This window comes from Microcebus murinus, chromosome 7 (genome assembly GCF_040939455.1).
Source record: "Microcebus murinus isolate Inina chromosome 7, M.murinus_Inina_mat1.0, whole genome shotgun sequence".
NCBI lineage: Eukaryota > Metazoa > Chordata > Mammalia > Primates > Cheirogaleidae > Microcebus > Microcebus murinus.
The window spans coordinates 38,908,226-38,934,308 of record NC_134110.1 but is presented as its reverse complement, the minus strand read 5'-3'; the positions used below and the strand labels follow the sequence as shown (position 1 = coordinate 38,934,308).

The 26,083-nt window shown below is 43.3% G+C and overlaps 1 long non-coding RNA gene across 1 annotated transcript in view; it reads left to right on the top strand.

Annotated features, from left to right (window-relative positions):
- The window catches only part of LOC105882751 (uncharacterized), a 237,734-nt gene extending 220,012 nt beyond the window's left edge, over positions 1-17,722 (top strand). The window contains exon 11 of the long non-coding RNA XR_012920150.1: positions 17,504-17,722. This is a non-coding gene — a long non-coding RNA (uncharacterized LOC105882751). The remainder of the gene's footprint in view (positions 1-17,503) is intronic.
- Positions 17,723-26,083: the final 8,361 nt, after the last annotated feature.

Here is a 26,083-nt window from a genome sequence, read left to right as displayed (position 1 = left end):
TTCTCTGGAGAGGTTGCCTCCTAGAGACAGGTTCCGTCTCTTGCCCGTGCTGGACTGGAGACGGTGGGTTTATGATGACACAGGGTAGGATGTGAGTGATGTGCATTTTCTAGCTGACTTTGAACCAGACCAGAGGGTGATGACAAGGTTCCTGCTTAATTATCGCTGAGTCTCCTGTTGCTCTCACTGTCGCCAGTAGGTACGGCTGCACCAGCGCAGCAGACTGGCCGAGCACCCAGGGGGCTGGGGCCAGGCCCGGCCAGGGCGGCCAGCTCGTATCTCCACGTGCCCAGCTGGTTCCGTCCTTGCATCTGACGGGACCCTCTGATCTTCTCACATACAATGGACTAACGGAGAAAAAGAAACTTCCTGACCTGATTGATACCAATTTAAAGGAAACAGCTGGCTTTAGTGGGGGCAAGGAAACAAACTTCAGTGAGAGTGATAAGCTCTCGCGCCAGTCTGAGTTCTGGGTTGAGTAGCTGCTGGTGACTGCAGGATACAATCGGAGGTGGGCGGTGGGAGGGATGTGAATTCTTACAGATGCCACGCTGGCATCCCGTGTGTGAGAACCCCCTATCGGTTCTCCTAACCAGTAGGAGAAGGAGAGCCTGAGCTTTCGGGGGGCCACCGTTTTTGAGTTTCTTCCATGACTTGCTGTGTTGCCGCCAGGAGGAAAATGACTTCCTCTGCACCCCACTCTCCTTGCAGTGGCAAAGCGGAGTCTGCTGGACTTTTCCCACTGTGGAAAGGAGGCTGCTATGGCAATGGCCTGTGCCTGAGGTGAAGCTGAAGTTGAATCATGGGAAGAACGTGACGATTCTTTGCAGATCGGTGCACTTACGTAGAGAACTGAGGCTCTGAGAGGTGAGGTATGGCCCAAGGTCATACAGCTAGTTGAGGGTAAAGCTGGCTTCTGGAACCAACCACAGCTTCCTGACTGTTTCCATCCATCCTCAATTCCTGTCACCTGTTGACTGAAGCAAGGTTGGTCCTTTCCAGCCAGGCCAATTCTCCCTGTCCTCAACGCTCATTCCTTGCTGGCTTCGCTGTGGCCAGTGGCCTCCCGCCATGTGCTTTGGGTGCCCCACTGTTTAATTTGACAGACTGACCACAAGTCTTGTTTATTTAGTTAATTTTGTGAATCGTGACTGGGACTGGGAATGCAAGGCCCAGGTTTGCAAAGACATGTGCCACAGAGTGGGAGAAATGTGTGATGGTTGATTTCATGTCTCCACTTGGCTAGACCTTCTTCTTTATGGTATGGGGGCTGGATCCCAAGTGGTAAAAGTGAAAGCTGTTGGGCCTCCTAAGGGCAAGGCGCAGACCTAGCACGGTGTCATTTTATCACCTGCCTCTGGTTAAAGCAGTCACATACAGGCCCAGATTCAAGGCAAGGAAATCAACTCCACCTCTTGATGGGAGAAACAACATGGATATACACAGATGGGAGGGATTCTTGGCGAACATTACTGGGCACAGTCTACCCCTGGGCACAAATTGCTTTCAAGTTTATGACTCAGTTTCTACTCCGCTTAACCTCGTGGGTCATTTTGTTTTAATGTAGTGACTGTGATCTGGAGCCAGCCTGCCTTTTTCAAACCCTGCCTGTGCCACTGACTAGCTATGTGACCTTAGGCAAGTCTCTTATTCCCTCCATGTCTCAGTTTCCTCATCGGGAAATGGAGACGATATTAGTACTAACGTAGAGCTTGTGTGAGAATTCACTGAGATAGGGGTGTGTGTGTGTGTATTCATGCCTATATGCATATATGCCTGTATACATGTGTGCCTGTATCTGCATATGAACATGCATGTGTGTATCTCATGTATGTATACACGTGTGCATGTATATATACGTGTGTGTATACATGTGTATATATAAACAATATATATTTGTTGTGTGTGTGTGTGTGTATACATAAAATTTAGTGCATAGCTCTCAAGGATATTTCCCTCTTTATACATATGTTTGCAACCTGCAGAGAAGTCCCAGGCTGCCCTAACCTGGACCCAGCCTTGGTTCTCTTTGTTAAAATTTTAACACTGGGCCTGAGAGTTGGCCCTCAGCTGGGTCTTGAACTGGGACCTGCCAAGGCCAACGCCTAGTGCCTTCTCCACCATATGCGTGGTTCCCAAGCCTGCCTTTGGGAAGCATCGAAAGTATATCAGTAGGTCTTGGTAAAATATGGATTACTCCTAGGCCCCTCTAGCCTGCTGGATCTGAGAGATTGACCTGGAATCTGATAATTTTCCCAGTTGCTCTGGGATGATTCCGATGCAAGCCACACCGTGCTGCTTCTGTTTGTGGCTTGTCCCTAGCTGCCCCTGTTTCGTGTTTCCTGCAGCACTGCCTTCTTCACTCTCTGGTTAATTCCTTTTCCTTCCCAGAAAATTCGGATGCATTCTACTCAGGCACAACCGTGATCTCAGAGGGGCACAAAGCACAGGGCTGGTTTCATACATGGATTCTCAGTCTCATTAGCATTCCCGCATCACTGCGAAGGACCAGGTCTCCTCGCCTCACCTTTCCCAGGCAGGGCTGAGGTCAGGTTTCGGTCTGGAGTAGCCAGACCACACTGGGCCTCCCTCCCTTTCATAAGCAGCTGATTTTCTCGGAGGTACAGCTTCTGGGTGACGTGACCTCATTGCTTTGTTTGTTCCCTGAGGCTTTTCCACTAAGAAAAAAACAACTGCCATCTATCGAGCATCCATACTGTAGACACACGTAGTTCTCATTATTGCTTACCCTGCAGGAAAGATATTATTATCCTGGAGCTAGGAGATAAATAACTTACAAAAGGGTACACAGCCAGGATTCGAACCCTGTGACCCAACTGGAAATCCTTCTCTCTTTCTACTCTACCAGAGGCCAGATATGTAAGATTTGGTTTCAAGGCTATAGGTCCTAAATACTTCCTAAACTCCACGTACTTCTTTAACCCATATGAACAAAATCTTGCAGAGACATTTTATCCAATTTCAAATGTACTGATTGTCCTTGGGGTTGCAAACAAACGCAGGAAGTCAGGAGCCGCCCTGGCACATAATCAGGCAGGTGTCCCTCGGAGGCGCGGTGACCTGGAATCCTGCTGCTCACTGCCTGTCTCTGTTCCCTCTTTTGATTCGTAAACATGTTTTCTTCCCTGCACTTTGGCATCTGTCATGATTTAAATTCCAGGTTGTCAACCCATGTAGAATGGGGTTCAGATCTCAGCATTATATCTCCCCCGTGGTGTGTGCCATTTGCAGAACGTTTTCCCAGCTTTAGTTTATCCTGACAGCTGCGAGAGGTTACCTGGTTTGTGGGTGAGGAAAACACGAGCTCATGCTGTGGAATCGTTGGCCCAACTTTAAGTCCACCCACCAGTCTCATCACGGTTAGCAAGAGGCCGTCCATTAAATTGATCATTAGCTGAGTGTGTGAAGAGTAATCTGAGCCTGCAGTCAAATTAGGGGAAGAGACTGGTGGAGCTGGCAGTCCTCTCTGCAAGTACCGTGGCATGCCTGCACCACTGAGAGAGTGGATGCTTTGCCCTGACCTCCCCACGAAACAGGGAGTTTGCTGTCTCATCTCCCTGGATTCCCCGGTGCATGACCCGGTCCCTGGCTTGCAAGGGATCCTTCCTGAGGATAAATAAATAAATTCAATAAATTAGTAAGTAGCAATTCCACTCTAGTGGTCAAATCACTTGGAAGTAAACTCTTTTCTGGGCATCAGTTGTACTGCATGTCTTATTATAAGGCAGTAAGTACCTCTTCCAGAAAAAGCAAAAATCATTTATGTTATTATTCAGAGGTAACTACTAAATGGACTGACGCGTGCGTGTGTCTGTGTGTGTGTATGCATAATAGTATGGTAGTATACACATTAGTTTGTGAATAGGTCCTTAGATACATGATAAACATCTTTGGACGTCAACATGTGCATTTCTGCTCCATCACCATTTGATTGCCTCAACGCCCATCTTCACCCTTCTTCAGGGCTAGGTGGCAAAACCCTTCAAATTTTCCTAATTTTTCTAAATCTGGGGCAGACACGGGATGAATTTAACTGTGGCACCGTTATGAACAATCCTTTAGTGAATATTCTCATATAAACCTTTGTAGGTATTACTGTACTTCCTAGTTTATTAGGACATATTCCCATAAAGTAGAATGTCTGACTCAAGGTTGTTTAGGCTTTTGAGGTTGCCAAGTTCCCTTCGGGAAGTTGGGACCAGTGTCTCCTTCCACCACCAGCACAAGAGACGACCACCCCTCAAGCCCTCCACAGCAGGGGCCCCGGCATGGATTTGCCTTTCCAGCCGCAGCCCTTTGGCGCTTGGCACACCACCAGGAGACACACGGCTGTTCTCAGCCTGCAGGTCCCCTCTTCAGAGAGTCTCCCTCACTGCTCACTGTACAGTGCCCTCTTAACCCTCCTCAGCCCTTGCCTTCTATAACACACCTCTCAAGTTAACGGATTCGTGATTTGTGTTGTTTGGAGTCTAGCCTCAGTGAGCTGGTTTTCTGTTGTCCCCTGGTGTCCGGAACAGTATTTTATAACCGTTAGAAGCAAGGGCTCATGTCACGAAGACCTGGATCTTCAGAGGCTCTGCTGCTGCACTTGCCTGAGTCTTCCCTTTCCCGCCTGAGAACACGCCTTGCACAGTCATGATGAGGTTTAAATGAGACGTGGCACAGGAAGGGCCCAGCACACAGCTCACTGCCACGGGGCAAGCCATCAGGCATTGTTGCCGGGGCATACGGGATACAGCTAGAGGGCGGTGGGCCGACTACGCGCTGGGCACTGCTCTCAGTGCTTTACATCAGGAGTTTGCTAACCCCAGCTCAGGACCCAGTCTGGCCCCCCACCTTTTTTTTTATAGCCCACTGGCTAAAAATGGTTTTGACATTTTTAAATGGTTGAAAAAAATCAAAAGAATATTTTGTGATGCATGAAACTTACATGAAATGGAAATGGAAATTTCTGTGTCTGTAAATATGTTTTGTTGAAATAAGTTTTGTTGAAACCAAGCACGCCCTTTTTCTTACCCGATTGCCTGTGGTGGCCTTTATGCTACAGCGGTAGATGTGAGTGGTGGCAACCAGAGTACGTGGCAAAGCCGGGCTTGGTGTTGTGCGCCTGTGATCCAGGAACTCGGGAGGCTGAGGTGGGAGAATCATTTGAGGCTAGGAGTTCAAGACCAGTCTGGGTGATATAGCAAGACCTCATCTCAAAAGAAGTAAAAATTTAAAAAAAGCAAAGACTACACGACCCACAGTGCCCAAGATATTTACTGTCTGACCCTTTACAGGAGGAGTTTGCTGACCCTGGGTTACGTGTGTAAACTCATCTACTCATACACGGTGCAGGCTGTTCTTGTGCCATCCCCATTTTACACGTGGGAACGTGAGGTGCAGAGAGGTCAGGAAACTGCCTGAAGTCGCACGCAGTGTGGAGGTGATAGAGCCAGGGTTTGGTTCCCAGAGCTGGGGCTCCTCATGGTTTGGCCGTAGGGCAGGTTATTGGTCTTTGCAGGTGAAGAATGTGAGGCACGAAGACGAGTGGTCATGCACTAATGAGTAATAGGATCCGGACTTAAAAGCAGGTCCATTGGTCCTCAAAGTTCTCATCCTTTCCTTCCTAAGGAGCTCTTCCTGCCACTCTTGTCTCCTGGGATCACTTGCCAAACACAGGGCCAAACACGGGAGACATCAGCATGTCCTTACAAAGGCAGCCACTTGAGAGCAGGGAGACAATACTTCAGGACTAGGTGTGGTTATGTGCTTTCTACTAAACATACGCTTAATAAATGATTGTGGCATGAATGAATGAATCTGGTGAACAGTTCTAGACTCTAAGCATTTAGAGGTCAGGGACCCCTGGGAAAGGCAGCAAACCTCAGAACCTTCTTATGGGAAGGAAACATTCCTGGACACCAGGTAGGGTCCCAGGTGGCATGGGGTTCTTGGGCCACAAAGCCAAACACTTCTTCCATTAAAATTCCACTGAAGGAAAACTACTGTATCGTCCACACCCTTGTCAAGTATCTTCACTTTTGTTGACTCTGAATGTTTTTTTTAAAAAGCTTTTTTTAGATATAATTCATATACCATACAATTTACCAACCTTAGGACATCTTCATCTCCTCAAAAGAAAGTCTAACCCTTTAGCAATCACCTCCCAATCTTCCTCCTACCCGTGTCCTGGGCAACCTTTAATGTACTTTCTGTCACTGTCGATTTGCCCATTGCAGCCATTTCATATAAATGGAACCACACGGTATGTGGTCTCCTGTGACCGACTTCTTTCACTTGGCATAATGTTTTCAAGGTTCATCCATGTTGTAACATGTGTGAGTACTTCATTCCTTTTTTTATATTCCACTGTATGGATATACCCCATGTTATTTGTTTATTCCTCAGTTGATAGACATTGAATGGTTTCCATTTTTTTTGGCTGTTATAAATAATGCTGCTCTGACGGTTTCCACACAAGTTTTTTGTGTGGATGTATATTTTCCATTTGTCTTGGGTGTGTCTATATCTAGGAGTAAAATTGTCGGGTCATATGGTAACTCCATGTGTAACCTTTTGAGCAACCCGCTAGACTGTTTTCCAAAGCTCTACACTGTTTTACATTCCCACTAGAAGCTGGTTGTTCTTGCTTATTATTCATGCTCATCTTTTAAACATAAACATGATTCCATTTATATGGTAGTGCTAGAAATTAGTACAGTGGTTGCCTCAGGAGGAGAGCAGAGACGACTGGGAAAGACGCAGGGACACCTTCTGCATGAGGGCAGTGTTCTGTGTCTTGGTGGTTTGGTGCATTTTAATACATGCCATTTGTCAAAGCTCAACAAACTGTTAAGAATTGGGCGTTTCACTGTGTATAAATTATACCAAAAATTTCTTTAAGTATATATATATATATATATATATATATATATATATATTTATTTATTTCAGAACATTATAAGGGTACAAACGTTGTGGTTACATAAATTGCTTTTGTACCATTTGAGTCAAAGTTACAAGTGTGGCCATCACCCAGAGAGTGTGCACTGTTCGTGTTAAGTGTGAATTTACCCATCCTCTCCTCCCCCTGCCCCCACCTGCTGGATTTCTGATGAATGTTATTTCCACATGTGCACATAAATACGTACTACTAAATATTCTTCAAAAACTATGAGAAAACATAGGTGGAGGGGAAAAGAAAAAATATGTACTTTAATTATCTCATGACATGACTGGCCACTTATCTTACCGGCCTTCCCAGGGACACAGGGTCGGTGTGGGGCAAGGCCAAGTGTAAAAAGGCTCTTAATTGATGTGATTAACTACATTTCCATAGGGAGCCTCATTAACACCAGAGGGGAGGGAAAGAGGCTATTTTTCACTCTCCCAACTAGTGGAGGCTTAGAAGAGGTCCTAAGCAGGTGGGAGCCACTCCCTGTGGTGGGGGCAGGGGACCCTGAGCAGGCTTGTCCGAGGTCCTCTGTATGATGCAGCTGCATTTCCCTTGGGCATTGAGATAATTTTTTAAAAAATAATTTTCCCTCAGTTGCTGCAAAGCCTATTCTTCATTTTCATCTACGAGGAGGAGGAAAACAACTTGATTTTTGTTTAGTGTTTTTCAAGGCCACGTCATCTGCCAGAACACAACGTTTAGATAGCAACACTCTTTAACTCTTCCTAAATACATTAGTGACAGAGGAACAGTCAACAACAGGAAAAAACAAATAAAAAAGAAGTGAAAGCTTTTTTCCCTCCCACTTAGAATCTGCAGAGAAATGTAGGGATCGACACAAATTCATAGAAGATTAGGACCACTAATTATCCATGTTTTAAAAAGTCAATATTGCATAAATTTTTATAAAATTGCAAAAATTATATCATGTTGTTTGTAGGCTAGAAAAAATATGGGAGTATAAAAACACCATCATTTTGGAAATAATGTGATTGTGTGCAATTTTTTCTTCATTGCTTACGTATGATTTATTTTTTCCAAAGACCACTTATTGCTTGTGAATTAAACTGTTACAGAATTACTTTGGTGGTTCTCTCTGATTGGAGAGATCAGTTTCTTAACCCCACACCCTACACCCCCCACCCCCCCACACCCACCTCCAGAACAGACGCCCTCCTCCCATTCCCTCATGCTTTAAAGCTTGGGTTGTTTAAGGCAGTACCAAGTGGGGCAATGAACATGAACCTGGCTGGGGGTTAGCTAGGTCAGGGTTTGATCTTATAGGATCTTAGGCAAGTCACAGATTTTTTCTGAAGCTTGTTTTCCTTATTAAAAGAATGGGACAGATAATATTCTCCCCAGTGGATTGAGACATACACGGGAAACCCATAGCCCTGTACTTGGCCTTTTGTGTCAGTGCACCCCTTCTTTTTCAACCAACCCTCTTTAGCCTGAAACCTTTCTGGTACCTTCTGAAAACTAGCACTCGGTAGAGTCTGGATGCCTTCTGATTTCTGCATCTCTAATAGCTGCAGAAGCTTAAATACAGATGCACATGTTTGGTATGTGTGCATGTGTGAGCATATGCATGTGCAATGCATACATGCAATATTTTTGTCTATGTGCCTCAAACCAGGCACAGAAAGACAAATACCACATGATCTCACATGTGTAATATAAAAAAGTCGGTCACATAGAAGTAGAAAGGAGAATGGTGGTTATTATCAGGGTCTGGGGTGGTTGGGGAGGAAGTTGAGGAGATGTTGGCCAAAGGATAAAAAATTAAGGTGGGTAGGAGGAATAAGTTCAGGAGATCTGTTGTATGACATTGTGACTATTACTTAGTAATATATTGTATACTTGAACAATGCTAAGACAGTAGGTGTAAAGTGTACTCACCACAAAAGTGGTAACTATGTAAGTTCATGCACACGTTAATTAGCTAGATTTAGTTATTCCACAGTGTTTATACTGTATACTTCAAAACAACATGTTGTGCACAATAAATACGTAAAATTTTATCTGTCAATTAATAAAAAAGATTAAACAAAACCTCCGTCCCTGTGGAGTTGAGACCGCTTGCTGACGGTGGTAGTATCCTCCACTAACCAAAGGCAGAGCTCATGCTGCAGACATTTGGGTGGGCGACAGAGCTATTGATCATCCTTCCTGCAGTAATGGTCCCTGGCAGTGAAGGCTTTAGTCTCCAGGCCGTGTGCTCAATGGCATGAAATGTTAACTTCTCTTGCAAATCACAGTAGTGAATGGGGTCCCAGGTGGAGTCTGAGTATCGGTTTCCGGGGGCTGGAGGAGGGCTAAGCAGAGGGGGGAGTCATGGTTTTGCAAAGTGTGTTTACTCTGGTGGAACCTAAGGGCTCACTACCGGGCACATGTGCATTTGCATATATGCAAAAGGCAAGCCACAACATACTGGCTTCTGTTGGCCCCCCTTCTTTGGTCACCTGTGTAACCCTCCTTCCTCCTCCTATATTGCCTCCCCCAGCCCCTTTCCTCACCCTCTTATGGCTGCGGTTTTCAAACTTCAGTTTGCAAATGATCATCTGGGAAACGTGCTAAATTGGAGATTCCCGGGCTTCCCCAACCACACTTCTAATTCAGTGGGTCTGTGGTGGAGCCCGGCAAATGGCATTTTTACCAAACATCTTAGGTAGGTCCATTTGACCAGTTGCACAGAGTGTCTGGGACCCGTCAGTATTTCAAGGACCCCTCAACAAGTTTGAGAACGAACCTAGAAAATTATTGGTTGAAAACTATGAAAATAAAATGAAAAAAAAAAAAAAGAGAGAAAAGAAAGAAAAAACATGAAAACAAAACTGCAAAATGAAAATAGTTGTACTGTACATATTTATAGAATGTTATGTCAACTTGTCAAGTGCAGCTCAACTTTTGCAGTTACATAGGAATTATATCTTAATATAGGTTATGGGTACATTTAATATATTTGATATGCTATATGTGAAGCCTACAGAAGCTTTCAAAAAGCCCTAACCTTATGGACCTGGCTCTGAGAATTATGGCCTTAAATGATTTCTTGTTCCTAGCATTTTAGGAGCCTTAGAAATGTCCTTCCTCAATGTCCAGATTTTACATCAGGGAAACTTAGGCCTAGAGGGGAGTGACTGGCCTAAGATCACACAGCAAGAAGGGGCCAGATTGGAGTGTAATATTTGCAACTCATGCGTATACATGAGTGCGTGGGGCTGGTAGCTTCCACCTCAGAAGTCTGTCCATCTCCTTTTTACTTTGGCTTCTCTCCCCTTTGCTCCCTGCGTTCTCAGGTTAGTCTGACACCAGGTACAGAGCCCTGAGGGTGGGGGAGAAAGGTAGTGGAAGGTCTCAGGGTTGAAATCACCAATTAAAAGGCATTGCATATGACAAGGCCCACCTTCAGCTTAAGTGTCTGCAGAGGAAGAAGTGCTGAGTCACTCCCTTCAAGCTGAGGTGTGAAAAACTGACCTCTCAGCAGCCCACCCAGTTCCAACCATGTGCTGGGCATGGTGCTCTAAATAAAGCTGAGGAAGCCCCTGCTGTTGGGCACTTGTTCATTCATCCAGTCATTTAGCAAGTACTTGTTGGGCACCCTGCTATGTACCCAGCACTCCCAACAAGGCAGACGTGGGGCTTAGAACCTGCTCTGTGAGACAGGCAATAAAAGATGACAGATCCCTAGACAATTAAGACATTTCAGATAGTGCCAAGTGCTATGAGGAAAGCAGAAGAAGGTAATGGGAAAGAACGTGGCAGAGGGCAGAGCGTGCCACTTTAAAATACATTTTTGCCAGTTGGATGAGTGAATAATAAATTCCATGTGCCATGAAAAGCGATGTACATAGGCCATTTATTTTCGCCTTCTAGAGAGTAGAATTGACCAGTTCTGGCCAAGGAAAAGTGAGCAGAAGTGGCGTGTTATTTTTGTCCTTTGTGTTGGGATGCTAGTAGAAGACTCTCAGGAGGTCTGTCTTTCTCTTCTGCCCCACTGGCTGTCTGGCAGTGCTGTGGTCTGTATGGTGCTAACACTGAGCACAATCTCTGGCTGACCCGTGATGAACAGGTGGCCTGAGGAAACGATTAATCTTCGCTGCTTTAAGCCACTGAGACTTGAAGATACATGTTGGTGCGGCAGAACATCACCACCCTCACTCACTGACTGCAAGGAAGACAGGTTTGAACTGTCACCCTAGATGGGCTGATAGGGGCTGCCTGGAGCCCCAGTGGGAAGGCATCCTGAGGTCCCATCTGGGCCCTGCAGGAAAGTGTGCTCTGATGCATTGGTGATGACCGCCACGCCTGTAGGTAGGATGTGGCAGCTCTGGTCCCACATGCCTCTCTCCCTGCTTTAACTTTCAGAGAAGTTTCCTAACTGGTTCTTTCTCTAGTCTGTCCCAAGAACTGCCCACAAACTAATCTCCCCACAAATGACTCTGGTCAGCTACACTGCTTTATGCCCTCTCACTCCTCTTGTTTCCAGAACAGACTCCTCTGTCTGGCCTTAAGGTCTTCAAAATTCTGGCCCTAACACATCCTTCCAGAACTAGTTTTTTTTTTTTTTCCTTCTGTTCTAGCCTCAAAGGGCCCCTTGCTAGCCACTGAGCATGTAATACCCATTTCCTGCTCCAGGCCTTGATCACTGGATGCCATTTCTCCCCTCCCCTCTTCCTATCCTGTGGGCATCCTTCAAATTGGACACTCAGAGCACTTCCCTTTGCAGCCACAGTGACCCTGCTGCCCCGAACTCACACCTTGCAGTGCCCACACTCAATTAATCTTTGACAGTCTTGTTCTGTTATCTCACACTTCATTCCTGCATGGTTATCTGGCATTCCTCATGTTGGAGTACTGACTCCCCAACTAGGTTAGACACTCAAGGAATGGCCTCAGTTTTGCAATTCCTTGGGGCAGTGTCTTGGTGATAACAGGCACTTGAGAAATCGGTTTTTACAGGTTGGATTGGTGGTGCACGCTGGGGAGGAGAAGGGGAAAACCGAAGCGGCGTCATCTCAGGTCCGCTGTCCAGCCCATGCTGCCTCTCCTGCCTCCCAGGCCAGTCCCTCCTCCCATGGCAGGCACAATTCAGTTGTTCTGTCTGCTCCCTGAAACGTTCAGACCTCTCATCAAGGAATCGCTGTTGAAGCAGCCAGCACAGGCCATTTCAGTGGCAAACCCTGGGGTAGCGAACTCACAGGATGTCTCGGCAGGATGAGACCAGGCATTGATTCTGCCACAGAGAGCAGGGGAGGCTTCCAGGGGAACTGATGTCTCCTCTGAGAGCAGAAGAAAATGTGCAGATTGGCCTGCAGAGGCTGGGGGAGTGCTCAGTGGGGGTCCCAGCCCCACCTAAAGGCCCAGGGCTGAGCAGGAGCTGCAGGAGAAGTGACCTGGGGCCTCCTCACTGGCGGGAAGGAACTTGACCTCGCCTGCAGCCCCAAGCGCTTTAAGGACAAGAGGCACTGATCATATTGCCCTCAGACGCATGCTTCATTTTCTGACATTGCTTTTATTTTTCTACTCTCTAACTCTATTCTTTGTATTTTTTGTTCATCTTATTCAAAGATCAATGTAAGACATTTGTTAAAAAATATGAAAGAATGCCCAAATCCCAGAGCCATAGTCCCACCCAGAACAACTCTAGTCTTCATCCCTGCATGCTCCTCACCTCCGTCCCCTGTGTGTGCCCACATTTTATATAGATGTGTTCTCAGTGGGCACAGGTTTTTTGTGGTTTTTTTGTGTTTTTTTTTTACAGTTTTTCATGCAAACATTTCCATTTAGTATTCCTCTGCTTTTCCTTCTTTCTCGGGAGGCTTTAGGCTACCTCTCTCCCCGGACTTTCTCAATGTCCCTCCCCCCAGTCCACCCCTCTGGCCTACCTGTGTGAAAGGGTCTCTTGATAACCAGAGAGACCTCACTAACAAGATGTGGGAGCTCTTGAACAGACAGATCTCATAAGAGGAAAATAGCACATTGGTGAACTTGGAATCCTGGACTCACAGTGCTTCTCCCCAGAATGGGGCAACTGCAGTGTCTTTCTCCCATCATGTTGCCAAAAATTAGAATAATAGATTTTGGAGTCTATTCTAAAAATGTGTCGGAGCCTGACATATGCCTCCATTGCCACTGGCAGAGTAAATTGGTCTGTTGGAGCAACAGTTTGTCAGGAGGTACGGGAGCCTCACATTGACCTTGTATCCCTATTGGGGGAATTTATTTAGAAGACATACTCCAGAAAAAAAGAAGCCTTTGTGTGTGAAGGGGTTTCTTGTGTCTGGATGCATTTAGGGGTGAAATTAGAAACGAAATGGACCCCGGGGATATATGGTCATTCTGGGCCACAGATTTTTCCCCCAGACATCTGTAGGGTTATCGAGGAGCAGATGTAGCACCTTAAGAAGAGCGGTGACAATTTGTGATATGACAGTTACAGAAGACATAGCATCCTTCCTGGAGTCATGGAAAATCTGTAGGGAGACCAGCTCTTCATTAGAAAAATGAAAGTTTTACCTATTTGGGGCAATAGGAGTATGACAGTTTCTTCTTTTCTCTTCTGCCTTCTCATCTCTTCCCGTTTTTGCAACCCACCTTACTCAATGAAAGATTAATCATTGCCACACAAGAAAAGGAAATATATCTGTGGATGTGTAGGGCCCATGTGCCCCGGGACTGGTGTTGCCAAAAGACAGCCTGAACCGCCTCTGCCCTGCCAGGCATGTGCACAGGGCATCACTGTCACGCACAGGGGTGCGGGAGGGCTTTGCTTCCAGGTGTCACGACCCTGCTTTGTGTCCTGCATGGGTCACGTCTCATTTAAACCTCACCACGATTGTGCTGGGTAGGTGACGCAATAATCCCCATTCTACAGAGGAGAAAGCCCAGTCCTTAAGGTCGTGGCAGTTGCCATCCAGGAAGCCCCTCCTGTGTTCCACACTCAGAATCTTCGCTCATGATCTCCTTGGATGCTCACACAACAGCTCTGCAGGGCTGCTCTTCGTAGCTGCTTTTCACGATGGGGAAACTGAGGCTCTGTTAACTTTCCAAAGAGCCACAGCCAATAAGAATCATGGGAACATTCACACCTGGGTTTTCTGACTCCAAATCTGGTTGTGTTTTCTCTTTCGACTTTTATTATAAATGCCCACTCTGTTCTAGGCACATTACCATTGTTCTCTGCAGCCCCCTGCCCACCTCGCTTCCTTTGCTACCCTCCTCCCTCCCATCCCCGCCCTTTTCGTAGGCACCACTCCACTGTGCTTGCTACGTGCCCTGTATGTTGTATCAACTCCTGTCCTGTCCTGATTGGGTATCTGTTTTTAATTTAGATAAGTGGGATTCTGCCACAGATCTCAATCTGGTTTTTCTTCTTACTCAACACTATCTTTTTTTAGATATAGTCTTGGTGCTCTGTGTACACCTGGCTCACCTGCCTGTCCTCTGTCGTAGGTCCTGCCCTGTTTAAGTCCCCTGTGCCCTGCTGGGGGACACTAGGCAACTTCAGCCTGGCTCTGTGATGAAGCCCTCACACCTGTGCTGTGGGACTGTGGGAGAGTTTCTTTGGTGTGGACCCAGCCCTGATATGAATGAGTCATAGTGCACACTCATATTAATTTCACAAGTACTGCCAGATTGTTTTCCAGAATGACTGTACCAATTTACACTTCCACCAGAGATGCTCAGGAGTTTCTGTTTCTCTTCATCCTCTCCAGCACCTGGTATTAGCACATACATCAGAAAGGATGCATTTGACAGCCCAGCCATGGCGGGGATCAGCGTCTCTGTGACGGGCTTTTTTCCTGCAGACATCACTTTGTCATAACAGCATTTTGAGCAGGAAGAAGCATCAGGAAGGAAAAAGGGGGCCTCTTTACTGCAACCATCTCCTATTAAGGAAAAAAGTTTTCCCCAGAAATCCCCAGGAGTCTTCTCCTTATGTCTCACTGGCCAGACTAGGCAAGGTGTCCTCCCAGCCAGTGCCTGAGAGAGAGAACGAAATGGCCATTGCTGTTTTGGACCAGGGCCAATTCTTCTCCGGCCATGGACTTCTTTTGAGCGCATTGCTGTTTGCCTTGCACCTAAAAAGAACTGGGAATATTTTAATAAAGAAGAAGAGACAGTGGCTGTTTGGTTAACCCGCAGCCAACAGAGCCTTCCACATCAGAATTCTGATTCTGCCCATCTTTTACGTGCATTCTGCCTATTCTATACAAGGGACCTACCCCTAAAGCCGTTTGATTAACCATTTGCAGAGAATTTCAGAAGCAGTGAGTCAACTCATACATGCCCATTGCCTTGAGAATTACATCTGTCCAGCTCATTTTGGAAATAGCCCTTCTTGCAAGGCAGAAATCAGGCCCAGCTGCCTTCCCTGAGGTTTCTGAGCTGACTCCCTGGTAGAAAGGTCAATTGAAAGAGTCAAAGGGCAGAGCGCCAAAGTTCCTGCCCTGTGCCATCGTTCCAAGGCAACGTGCCCGCTGAGGACAGGTGGGATGGACACCTGTCGAGCAATTGTACTTCCACAGACACTGACTGTCCCCTGTCCTTAGCCACGTGGAAGCTGTAGTAGCCTGTGTGTTTCTGGCTAACCAAAAAAATAATAATAATTTTTACATGACACCTTATAGTTATAATTTTTTGAGCACTTACTTTTTGCCAGGTGGCCTGGGAAACACTTTATCCCTCTGCTTCCTAGGAATCTCCTGACAGCCATCTGCTTTATAAACCATTTCTGCTTTATGGTTCCAACACAGGCTCCAGTCAGATCGCCTGTGGAATCCTGGTTCTGATATTTATTAGCTGCGTGGCCTTGGCTAAGTAACTTCATTTTATTTTATTTTATTGTGCCTTAGCTTCTTGTTTTTACACCAAGAATAATAATAGTGTATTATAAGTGCCCAATGAGTTAACAAATATCAAGTGCTTAGAATGACACTTGATACGTGTTAGCTGCTGTTGCCATTTTTAAAAATGAAGAAACCAGGTCGCACAGAGGAGTCAATTTACCAAATATATCAGACAGTTCTGAGAAGCAAGGCCATGGCTTGAACCCAAGAGTTTCTAAGTGTGAATGAAGCTGGGCTCTCATCCATCCGGCCAAGCCTCCCTGGTCGTAGCTACGGTGGCCCAAGAAGGCACCGTCATCACTCCCTGCATCAGTAGACTAGTTTTCAGCTGAAGACTCAAGTGATGCTTTTTGTAAAGAAAGAGTCTCCAACTGCCAACCACAAAGACACAGTGCGATGCTTCCCAGAGCATTTCTGGAAGGTGGCTGGGGACACTGGGATCCGAAGCTGGGCAGATGGGGTGCACACGTGGCAGAAAAGGCACAGTGCTCAGTTCTTGATGCCACCACTAAGCCTTGCTGAGCCTCCACCTCCTTCATCATCTTTAAAATCAGGTTTTTATTATATATCTTACCAGTAAGGATTGTAAAATGCTTTATACGCTGAGTCAGTGCTTCTTATTTGAGAATCGGGTTTCATAAGTATAAGAGTCATTTTCTCCAACTCCATTTTGGTCATTGGAAGGCTCAGGAAATTAGGGTTTCAGAGTCTTCTGGAAGAGATGTTTCCTTTCTTAAGTGAGCTAAATGGTCTGGAGGTAGGCACCACTGGGGTTTTCAGAAGGTCGGTTAACTACAGTGTCTACTGGCTTTGGGGGAAGTAAACAGGGTAGCTCTCTGTCACAGGAGACCATTTGTCCATCTGAGCATTTTCAGACAAGGGCCGGGTGTTGGGTAGGAGGGACCATGTATGCTCAGTCTGAATGAAGGATTGCAAGCTAAGTGGCTTTAAGCAAAAAGATGGGCTCAAGGCCTAGGTTTCCTCTTAACCCTGCATAACAAGTGACTCAATAATCTTTTTCAAATAGTTTTGATATTTTAATTCAAATGGGCTTCTCCTCCCTCCCTCCCTTCTGTCCTTCCTTCTCACTTTCTCTTAACATGAGTCACCCAATGTAGAGTCACACACCTGAGAAATGGCCCAGGCCAGCGAGGCTCAAATTTGAGCCTCACATACTACAAGTCTCCAAAAGCATTTATTGAATGTAGATTCTTGGTCAATTTTTCTGTGTGATGCTGAGCTTCTGCACTAGTCATGGGCTTCCAGGTGATGCTGACTCTGCAGGTCTATGCACGGAGACAAGGAAGGATCTGGTCGTCCGCCCCTCCCCTCCTCGCCCTGCGTGCACCACCTGTCTAGAGCACCAGGCTGGTCACGCACACATTCAATCTTCCTGACTGCATGGGAGGTGTGGGAATGACAGTCCTTTTACTTTTTCTTTTAAGATGAGAAAACTGCTACTCAGAAATGTTAAATAACCCAGCACAGCTGACAAGTAGCACCAATGAAAGTCCAAGTTCAGAAGGCAGTTCCAGATCACCGTAGCCTCTCCGTGAGCTGATGGATGAATGTGGTCTTCCTAGAATAAAACGTGCCCCCGTGCTGGCAATGAGCAGATTGGAAAGCAAGTGTCATTTTCTCTTCTCTTCCCTGCTTTAGCTCTGAGATTTTAATCCCAGCTTCTTCTTTTCAGGAGACTATGATGCTCTGGACTCCGGAGATAGCCCCAGCAGTAGCACCGACGCAGGGAGAATTGAATACTTTCTCCGAGAGGATAGAAGACACATGAAACTGGAAAAAGGAGCCCTGGAAATTGCCACATTTCCCCCATATGGGAGAGCACATCCCCCTCCCCCTCTTGTCCCCTTTCTCCCTTACTGCGTAATAAATACATAATACATTTCACCAGTGATTTGGCCACTGCTGAGCCATCTTCATTTAATGTGGTTTTGACAGAATAGTCGGTCTGGAAATTTTATTTTCAATTAAACTTACTTGTAGAACTGCGTTGGTTTTGAAAAGATTCCATTAGGGTGGCTAATTATACAGCAGTTGCTACAAGGAGATATTCGTACTCCATTTCGGCTCTTAGGTAATTCAAATCGAATGCTTCAGCTTTTCCTCCCTGGAGCTCTGTGCGACCATCTTCTCCTCACACTGCAGGCTTCCCATGAGTTATTTTTAGAAACCCAAATCAAAACAGCAGTTTTTGGCAGAGGCCATTTCTAGCCTAGTAGAGTGAACCATATGTACTGATAAAAGCAGCATAAGAATCAGTGCCTTTAAAAAGCAAGAAAACCATATCTCTCTGTGTGTGAGGGGGGTTTAAATATTTGTAAACTACAAACTATCCTTTGCACTATTGTATTCATTTGTGAACTTCCACTGAAGTCAAACACAATGGATATTCCTTTAAAATTACAAAAGTTTTGTCCATTGCAATAGTTTATTGTCATAATCATTTTGTCTCAACATGGCAGGCCTTGGCAGAATTGACTGGGAACTCTGTTTTGGATCTCCTGTGAAATATGGTGATTCCTTTACTTATTTTCCTACTCTACTATGTTTTGTTCTTTTATCTGTGTACTAGTGGCATGCCTCATTATGCTCACCAAGAGGTAAACCTCTCCTCCCCTTGCATTAGAACATAATGCTTGTGAGCAGGGCTAGATTTTTTCACCCTATTTCATAATAGATGCTCAAATAGTGCCTGAATAGATAGAGAGGAATCATTACAATCCTATTGCTATTTTCTCTTTAAAAATGAACACATTACCACACTAGAAAAAAATTTTTTTTCCCCTTGGGGCCATGGTGTTTTAATATGAAAATAGAATAAAAACTTTGAAAACAAAATGATCCTTTCTAATTTAATGAAAAATTTGTTATTTTTTTATTGTTTTCTGTGTGTGAGTTATATACAGTTAAATTGTCAGTATTAATTGTAACAATAAGAACATCAGCAAGTAAGATTTTCATGAACCAACTGCAGGGTTTTGCCCAGGGGACCACCCATCACGTAAAGTGTGTTATACAGCACAGCGGCATGAGTTGCCTGCACACCACCCAGCTCCCAAGGTAAAGAGACACCTGAGTTGCATATGCTTCACGAGGCCCCAGCTCAAAACTAGTGGGAGTTAAGTGGAACCTACGTGGCAGTTAATGTGTTAATCTTTTATTACATAACTATTAAATAGGCTCATTCATTTTGGAAAAATAAATAATTTCCCAAATAAGACCAAAGTCCTTTTAGCTCACTGTCCTCAATTCTTGCCTCCTCATTAACTCTGCTTAGGTCACATTTGCTATTTTGGATCACATCCTTGCAGACCTTTCTAATGTGTTTATGAATACACACACACACACACACAGAGAGTACTGTTTTGTAGACCTGTGATAAAATATTTTGCAGTTTCCCTTTTTTCATTCAGCAATATATCAAAGAGTGCTATCCATGTTAGCACCTTGTTCTCTTTAACTGTTACATAGTCTTATTGCACTGGGTGGATATATCACCTTTTATTTGGTCCAAATACATAAATTCTTTATCTGCTTTCCCATTCACTATACTTCCAGAACACTCCTCGGGTATAAGTTGAAAAAACCACGTTGTCCACAGCTATCTTTTGGTAGCCATAACAGATTTCATCAAACTCAACCACCTGCCTTGGAGAGTCTGCCACGTCACTAGACAGCATTATGTAAAATTCTAAGAGCTGCCAGAGGGACCAAAATTCCCCTTACAATCTAGGGAAGTGCACTGTGTTCTGGGGACTCTGCAGGACTGGAAAGTAAGTGATGTGGGCTTTGGTGTCCGCACTGCTCACAGCCAGCTGGGTTTCCTTGGGCAGGTCATTTCCTCTTCCTAGACCTTATTTTTTCATCTGCACAATGGCCTCAGTGAGCCTCTTTGAACTCTTAGACTCTAGATAACAGTGCCACCAGGATTTATTTAGAGAACAATCGCTAGCTCACCCTCCACTCTATGTTGGGGTGGGAAAAGGCAATTCCTGATGATATCACAAATTGCCCATGACTGGCCTGGAATGTATTGGTTTTGGATTTAGCTCCACTTCCCTATTCCTTTGCCATCCAATTGAATTTATTTATTTATTTTTGCATAGTTTAGTCTTTTTGTTCTAAGCAAGCCAGTATGATAATGAGAAAAGAAATTATAGACTCTGAGTTCTCCTTCCAAGTTTAACTCCAACTGTATATTCTTAGACAAGTCACCATCTCTGGGCTTCCATCTATTAACATCATGATTGCAAATTAGCCAGGCATCCACTAAAATGACATTAAAAAGTTTGAAGACCATACCCACCTATGAGTGCTTCATCTGGCATTTCTGACAAGACAGATAGGTCATCTCATAATTTAATGAGGCATCCCAAGAGACCAGCAAAACCCATGAAATCTTGTTTCACAGAATTGCGCAGCTGTCCCAGCTCCTGGTGACACATGTCAAGCCCTGCAGAGGGTTCTGAGAGAGGCCCCAGAGAAGGTTCTGAGCTGCCATGATTCATAGGTGAAGTTTTCTCCCCTGATCCCCAAGGCCGTGTGGTGGAGTCTGGGGCAAAGGGGATTCCCCTGCTTTGGGAGGCTCAGGACCACAAGGGTCACCTGATCTGACTCAGATGCTGGTGAGTTTTGCTGAGGGTCCCAGTCAGGCTTTCCCATGGGGGGCAAGAGTTCTGGCCTCTCGTCTTGGTGTTGCACATTGGTCTAGAGACACAGCACGGTTCTGCAGGTGAAAGGTCAGCATGAATGGGTGTGAAGCTGCATGGGAGTCATGGACCGGCAAAGTCTCTAGGGGGTTGGCTTTCCTGGTCCCAGCACTTTGACTTGTGCCCCTACTGTGAGCTTCCATTCCTGAACACCCCTTTGGTGAAATGTTTTCTTGCTGAGCAAATTTGTACAGAAGGGTTCCAAAGCCTCTGGTGGTGTTCTGCCTCCAAGATCCTTGGGGCAGGTGGCTCAACCTCTCCCAGCCTGTGCTTCCTGCCCTGCTGGGGCGTCAGGGGATAAAATGTAGTAAATGCTCAACCCAAGTCTCTTTCTTTCTTCTTTCCCTTTTTAGTATGGAAAACACCATAATTTTATAGGCTTTGAATCTTTAACTAAATTTCTTCTGTAAGCCCATCATCCATATTTTTCACATTAACCAAAATAAGACAAAAAGCAGTACCATGAGGGAACAGAATAGCTTTAGCAAGGTACACATGGTAAATCAGTTTAACAAAAACGGGAATGGTGTGTCTTTTTCATTTACCAACCCTCTCTCGCTGCAAACTTTTTAGCATCTGCCTTCCTCATTTTAATAGAATGCTTGCATATCTGGTCTGCATTGTTGTAGACAAATGTAGACCAAGTCGCCTTGTCTTTCCCTGTATTTGATCGTCCTCCAATCCATCAATACCGTTTTCATTCGCAACCTGGAAACTTTAAGAAATGAGTCAACCTGACCTATGATTCACAGATACTTGATCTGAAATACTTGTTGTTGTGGGGGCGAGGTGAGGGTAGAGTCAGAAATAAATTTCCTGACCCAGAAAGTCAGTTTTAAGTGAACTAAAGGGGGCAGAGAGGGCTTGTGGGGATGGTTCCTGCCCTTCAGGAGCTGCACCGTGGAGGGCGACTTAGGGTGACCACACACCTGGGGTTGTTGGCAGAGTTCCAGTTCATGCCTGTGGTCCCAGTCTCTTCTTTTACAGGCAGCGTGCCTTCTCACCATCAGAAATGTCACAGATTGGAAGGTATAGGGTCCTGGATGAATGAGACTGGGAGATCTTAAAGGTCAGAGATTTCGTTTTATTCCTATGTGCATCTCCAGTGCCTGCTGTCATGTAAGGAATTAATAAGTAAATGCTCGCTGGGTGAGTGAATGAGCCAGTAGATACTTAACCTCCTTTCCTGCTCTTTGAATTTCTATTTCCTATTTATGCTTGTAGCACCTCTGGTGACTCTGCTATGCTCTCAATAAATATATTTTGAATAACTCATGGCTTCAGAGGACAGTTGCTTTGGTTGCATGTAAGTAACCCTCTTGCCATCTAGCTTTGTGGTTCTGAGTGAGTTACCCAAATGAGTTAGAACTTGAAGAAGTACTAAGAAAAGTGGTTTCCATGTAGAAAGCTCCTAAGAAATGGTGGTGGAGGAGGTGGAGGTGTTATTATTGCTATTAGCGATCTGGCTTTATTACCTATTCTCCTCTAGCTATAGGATTCATAGACCTTTGATATTTATATATAATATCATATATATATATATATAACCTTACATAGCATTTGACAAAATCCAGCCCCCTTTTGTGATAAAAACTCTTAACAAACTAGGCATAGAAGGAACATATCTAAGAATTATAAAAGCTGTATATTAATATGACAAATCCACAGCCAACATCATACTGAATGGGGAAAATTTAAAAGCATTCCACCCAAGAAGTAGAACAAGACAAGGATGCCAGTGTCACTGCTTCTATTCAACATAGTGCTGGAAGTCCTAGCCAGAGCAATCAAGCAAGAGAAAGAAATAAAAGATATACAAATCAGGAAAAAAGAGGTCAAACTATTGCTCTTCGCTGATAATATGATTTTGTATCTAGAAAACCCCAAAGACTCCACCAAGAATCTCCTGGAATTGATAAATAAATTCAGCAAATTTTCAGGATACAACATCAATGTACACAAATCAGTAGCATTTCTATATACCACCAACAGTCAAGCCAAGAGTCAAAGACTCAATACCGTTTACAAAAAGCTACAAAGAAAATAAAACACCTGGGAATATACTTAACCAAGGAATTGAAAGATCTCTGCAAAGAGAACTAAAAAACAGAGGAAAGAAATCACAAGGGATACAAACAAATAGAAAAACATATGCTCATGGATAGGTAGAATCAATGTTGTTAAAATGCCCATACTATCCAAAATGATTTACAAATTCAATGCAATCCCCCATCAAATTACCAACATCATACATCACTGATACAGAAAAAATAATTCTACACTTTGTTTGGAACTAGACAAGAACCCAAATAACCAAAGCAACCTCAGGCAAAAAGAACAAATCTGGAGGAATCACATACCAGACTTTAAACTATACTACAACAATATAGTAACCATAACCAGTGTGGCATTTGTACAGAAATAGAGACATAAACCAATGGAATAGAGTATAGAACCCATAAATAAAACCATATACCTACAACCAACTGATCTTTAACAAAGCCGACAACAACATACACTGGGGAAAATAAGCCCTATTCAATAAATGGTGGGAAAATTGGATAGCCACGTGCAGAAGAATACAGAATACATTTCACCACTCACAAAAAATAATTCAAGATGGATAAAAGACTTAAATCTAAGGCATGAATTCATAAGAATTCTAGAGGAAAATATAGGAAAATCTGCTCTAGATATTGGCATAGGCAAAGAATTTATGACTAAGAACCCAATGCCAATCATGACAACAAGAAAAATTAATAAATGGGATGGGATTTGATTAAACTAAAAAGCATCTGTATAGCTAAGGAAATAATCAGCAGAGCAAATAGACAACATACAGAATGGGAGAAAGGATTCACAAGCTATACAACCAATAAAGGGCTAATATATAGAATTTACGAGGACCTCAAGCAAATCAGCCATAAAAAAACAAACAACACTTTTAAAAATTGGGCAAAAGACATGAACAGAAGCTTCCCAAAAGAAGAAAGACAAATGGCCAATAAACATATGAAAAAAATGCTCAATGTCACTAATCATCACTGCAAATGAAAGCCACAGTGTGATATCACCTTACTTCTGCTAGAATGGCTTTTATTAAAAAGTCCAAAAATAATAGAGGCTGGTATGGATGCGGAGAGAAAGGAATCCTTATACACTGTTGTTGGAACTGAAAATTAGTATAACCTCTATGGAAAACAGTATGGAGATTCCTATAAGTCTAAAAGTACACTTATCATTTGATCTAGCAATCCTGCTACTGGGTATTTACCCAAAGGAAAATAAGGCATTTTTATCAAAACGACATCTGCATTAAAATGTTCATTGTAGCACGATTCATAATTCCAATGATGTAGAATCAACCCAAGTGCCCATCAATTCATGAGTGGATTAATAAAATGTGGTATATGTATACCATGGAGTACTACTCACCCCTAAAAAGATGAATTGATACCTTTTGCAACAATCTTTTTTTTTTATATATATTTTTTTTTTCTTTTTTAACTCACATACCAGTTTGGAGCTTTTGCAACAATCTTGATGGAACAGGACACCATTTTCCTAAGTAAAGTATCTTACAAATGGAAAAACAAACACTATGTGTACTCACTATTAAATTGGAACTAACTGATGAGCACACATATACACAGAACCAAGTAAAACTCAATGGAAATCAACCAGGGAGAGGAGGGTAGGGGAAGAGGGGCAAAAACCTACCTAAGGGGTACAATGAATACTATATAGGTAATGGGTACACCTATAGCCGGGACTCAACCATTACAAAAGCAATCCATGTAACCTAAAACATTTGGACACCTTAATATTTTGAAATAAAAAACATTATCTCAAATACATATATTTGAATATATCAAAAATATACATAAAATATACATCTTGAATATATCAAAAACATATATAAAGGGATACACCAAAACTATTATAAGAAATTAAAAAAAGAATAAAGTTATCTATAATTTCATGATTCTAGATAATATATCAATTATGATTATCAATGTGTTATAACCCACTTGCGTTGTTTTATGTAACTTTTTTGCATAGTTGTTATCATAAGGTGCTTTCTAATTATTTTCATTTTGCTTATTTTCCACAGGCATCGTCCATGTTATTCTATAATGTTTTATACTACCATTTAGAAATTTACTTTTATTTATGTCGTTTTCAGAGGTGAACTACTGATTGTTAAATTTTTCACCTTCTGTAAATAAAGTTTTCCTTCTAGTATATCCTGTATCTCAATAGGATCCCAGAAGTGGAATGATTGGATCAAAGGATATGAGTGTTGCTAAAATATATATAATCCACTTTATTTTTTATAGTTTACAAAAAGAAAATTGAGTCAAAAGTAGAGTTCTGTGTACTCTTCCTCCCCATGTCTCCTTTTATGAGCATCTTGCACTTGGTACATTTGTTACAATTTATAAGACAATAGTGATACATTCTGAGTAATTAAAGTCTATAGTTTACATTAAGCTTCACTCTTTGTGTTGTACAGTTCTGTGGGTTTTGATAAATAGATGCTGTTGTGTATTCAGTGTATACACTATTACAGTATCACACAGAATAGTTTTTACTGACCTAAAAAATCCCCTATGCTCTGCCTATTCATCCCTCCCTTCTCCAACCTCTGGTAACCACCAATCTTCTTACTGTCTCCATGGTTTTGTGTGTTCCAGAATGTCACATGGTTGTAATCATACAGTATGCAGCTTTATCAGATTGATTTCTTTCACTTTAGTAATATGCATTTAAGGTTTCTCCAAGTCTTTTCATGGCTTGAGAGCTCACTTCTTTTATTATTGAATAATATTCCATAGTCTGATGTACCACAGTTTATTTACTCAATCACCTACTCAAAGGCATCTTGGTTGTTTCCAAGTTTTGGCAATTATGAATAAAGCTGCAATAAACATTGATGTGCAAATTTTTGTGTGGACATAAGTTTTCAACTCGTTTGGGTAAATACCAAAGAGTGTAGTTGCTGGATCTTATGGTAAACATATGCTTAGTTTTCTAAGAAACTGACAAACTCTTCCAAAATGGCTAAATAATTTTACATTCCCATCAGCAATGAATGAAAGTTCCTATTACTCCAAATCTTCACCAACATTTGGTGTTAATGTTTTGGATTTTGGCCATCCTAATAGTTGTGCAGTTGTATCTTGTTTTAATTTGCATTTCCAAGTAACGTATAATGTTTGTTTATTTTATTTAGCATCTCTATATATTCTTTGGTGATGTATCTGTTCAGGTATTTTGCCAATTTTTTAATTAGGTTTTTCATTTTCTTATTCTTGAGTTTTAAGTGTTCTTTGTACATTTTGGATAGCATTCCTTTAGCTGACATGTCTTTTGCAAATACCTTTTCCCAGTATGTGGTTTGTCTTTTCATTCTCTTAACAGTGTCTTTGCAGATCAGAAGTTTTTAATTTTAATGAAGTTTAGCTTATTTATTGGCTCTTTCATGGATCATGCTTTTTGGTGTTGTATCTAAAAAGTTATTGTCATACCCAAGGTGGTCTAGG